This window comes from Orussus abietinus, unplaced genomic scaffold, assembly GCF_000612105.2.
Source record: "Orussus abietinus isolate OABI.00-Male unplaced genomic scaffold, Oabi_2.0 scaffold448, whole genome shotgun sequence".
In the NCBI taxonomy this organism is placed as follows: domain Eukaryota; kingdom Metazoa; phylum Arthropoda; class Insecta; order Hymenoptera; family Orussidae; genus Orussus; species Orussus abietinus.
The window spans coordinates 1-3558 of record NW_019394603.1 but is presented as its reverse complement, the minus strand read 5'-3'; positions in this window follow the sequence as shown (position 1 = coordinate 3558).

Here is a 3558-nt window from a genome sequence, read left to right as displayed (position 1 = left end):
AACGAGGTAAGTTACGATCTCTTAAATGCATTCTACTTTGGGTGCAGCCAGGGGTAATGGTACGGCTGCAGTGTCAGAGAAACATTGTTGCAAGTTCTTGAGATATACGATACTCTGAAGAGGTTAGGTGCCCGTATTGCTTGACACAAATGATCAAATAAATTGATCTGTACATGAACGCTGTTAAAGATGTTCCGATATATTTTAACCCTTTTGAATATAATGACATATGAACATCAGAATAGTGTAACTCGAAATAAAAACTGGGCAAATGTTTGCTACATTTTGACAGCTGCATTTCAATATGAGAATCTGAACAAAAGTGATCGAAAGTTTAAGCGAGATGGTAAGATGAGAAAAGAGAGAAGTAGAAATATTAATAAATGTACTATGATGTGCTTTTTTCAAAATGCGTATAATTGTGTATGGGCACGTGATTGAAAATTAGTGCATAACAGATTGTGAAATTCGGTAGACGTGCCCTCTTAAATTTATATACTTGTGTATCAAAATCCTGAACACAATTGTGTACGACATTTCGAAGTATCGTTCCTTGAAAGAAACTTTGACTATATGCATATTTTAGTTTGGATAGATATTCTTAATAGCATGGAATTTGATTCGATTGTATATTGATTTTTAGTCATTTGAGTTGAAATTGTATGGTAATTCTTGTCGAAGGCTCGATGGAATGCTTTCTAATGATCGGAGAGGGAAAAATGTCAACCGGATGACGTCGAGGTGGTAAAGACGTTTTCTGCGTTCTTTCAACTCCCTCAAGTATTGGGCAAGAATTTAGCCTCGTGCGTTTCGCGATACTAATATTGTGCAATTGAATGGTCATTGGTGCCATTTCATGATCCATATCTCTTATACAGAGTCAAAGTGCATGCCATTCCCCTGAACAATTCGAGGCCGCCTAGAACGTCTCGATTGCACATTCCAATTGTTTTAATAACGTTTACGTAAAGGTCGGGGTGACGACTTTATTAACAAAGTGCCGGGTGTCGTGTCGATATTAGTTTTTTTGCGATCGCGGATTTGTGAAAGAGAAACCACCGCTCGTTATTGATATTTTCCTTTTTTTTTCTTTTCTTTTTTCCTTTACTTTAGGCCCGGGGTGATTTACGAGAGGCTACTTTATTAAGACACTTTAATCAATTTTATGACTGGAGGTTTACGGCGCCGTTAAATTATTCTTTAGAACAAGGTGCCCAGGGGCCTACGGCTAACACGATTCGTTGCCACTCAAGATTGGCAATTTACAATTGACGAGTGACTAATATCGACTAATATTTATTTTTATCGTCGGACTTTAGTTATGTCTACGGGGCGTGAGTTTGACGAAAACAATTGCATTAAATCATCGAAAGCAACCGCTATCGACTTAAAATGTAGTTTACGTTAAATTGTTCTAAATTGAATTGTCCTTTTAAAAGGTTTTTCTATTTTTTTTTCTTTTTTTTTCAATTGAATTTTCTCGATTAAATTATTTTTTTCACATGCAATACTATATTGGGATACGTTGAGTGATTTAAAGAATCGTCGAGTTTTCGGCTTAGTGGCGGAGGAATGGATTAATTAATTCCATTATCTTATCTAGCTTTTAATGTCTATTTATTTACTTTCCTTTTCTTCTTACCAGGGGTGATAAGACTGCTAACAGATCCAAATGAATCCATCGATTTAGAGAAGCCTCTTGCTAAGCTTTTATTCCTGAGCCATTGACGTCATCCACCTGTCAACCTGGGAAAGTAATTTCATTCGATTTTCTCCGGATTGATTTCTATTTCCACACCCATCGGGTTTCACCTCACATGGAATTTCCAACTTGTAAACGCACGATCGGCCACCTTGAATCGGCGCTATTAAAAACTTGTTGCCGAGTCTTTGGCCTCGTATCGGTGGATCGGTTCATCGAAGCCGTGTAGATGTACGTGAGCCTGGAAAAAGGGAGTTTAAATTGATGTTCTCGGTGTACTTTGCCTTTATACGCGTCAGTTATCTCCCCGAATTATTGGTACGGTGCGTAATCACACGGTCGATAAGTTCGATCGAGCGATATAAACGGAACCCATTGCTGGGTTTCCATCCTCGTGTCGCGTGGTCGGCCCCATCAACGTCGTCCAGGTCTCAACCTAGAAAACTAATGTCACTCGATTCCTTCTGAATTGATTCTTCCTCGACTACAAGTCATTTTCTGCTCGATGTACAGTACAGACTTGCAATCGCACGGTCAATTTCAATTTACCGATAGAAAGACAAAGGAATTATTAAAACATTGCCGAGTTTTTTAATTCACTTTGCAGGCTCAGTTTCCATTGATGTCATTCAGGTGTCAATTTAGAAAACTAATGTCACTCGATCTCTTCTGAATTGATTCTCCCTCGACTACAAGTCATTTTCTGCTTGATGTAGAGAACATACTTGCAATCGTAGGGTCAATTTCAATTTACGGATACAAAGACAAAGGAATTATTAAAACATTGCCGAGTTTTTTAATTCACTTTGCAGGCTCAATTTCCATTGATGTCATTCGGGTTTCAACCTAAAAAACTAATTTCACTCGATTATCTGAATTGATTGTTCTTCAACTACAAGTCATTTTTTGCCCGAAGTAAAATACAGACTTGCAATCGCACGGTCAATTTTAATTTACGGGTATAAAGAAAAAGGAACGATTAAAATATTGCTGAGTTTTTCGTTTCTCGGAACAAGCTCAAGTTTCCATCGATCATTCGGGTTTCAACCTAAAAAACCAATTTGTCATCGATGTCATCAAAATATGAACTAGGAAAAGTAATTTCACTCGATTTTTGCTGAATAACCGAAATGAAAAAAGAGTAAAAAAAAGCACTCATTGCGGAATTTTCAACCTTGCGCCAGAAACTCATTCCCATTGATGTCAACCAAACATGAACTAGGGAAATTTAATTTCACTCGATTTTTGCTGAATAACCGAAATGAAAAGGAGTTAAAAAGGTACTCATTGCTGAATCTTCAACCTTGCGCCGAAAAGTCATTCCCATCGATGTCAGCCAAACATGACCCCAGGAATTTAATTTCACCCGAATTTCTCTGAAACGATTCTTTCCACGCGTATCAATTTCCCCTCGGAATATAGAATTTCGACTCGCAGCCGGTCAGAAGCTTAGAACCAGCGACAGGAAAAAAGAGAAGAGAGAAAAGGGATCCCATTGCTGGATTTTATCGCGGTCAGTCCCATTGACGTCATCTAGGTGTCAACCTAGAAAAAAAAAAGAGAAAAAAAGGACGCGGGACGTCGCCCTCGACGCGACACAAACTCTCCTCGTTTTTCTCTCCAGTCCCTCTCATGTGTATGCGTCATATAGGCACACACACCGCGTAAATTCCCTCTATATACGCGTATGTCTGCATGCATATCGCGTATATGTGTGCGCATATCGCGTATATGTGATGCATATTGCGTATATGTGTATGCATATCGCGTATATGTGTATGCATATCGCGTATATGTGTATGCATACATGTATGTACAGGCGTATGTACGTATATGTACCCGACCGAACCATGGAG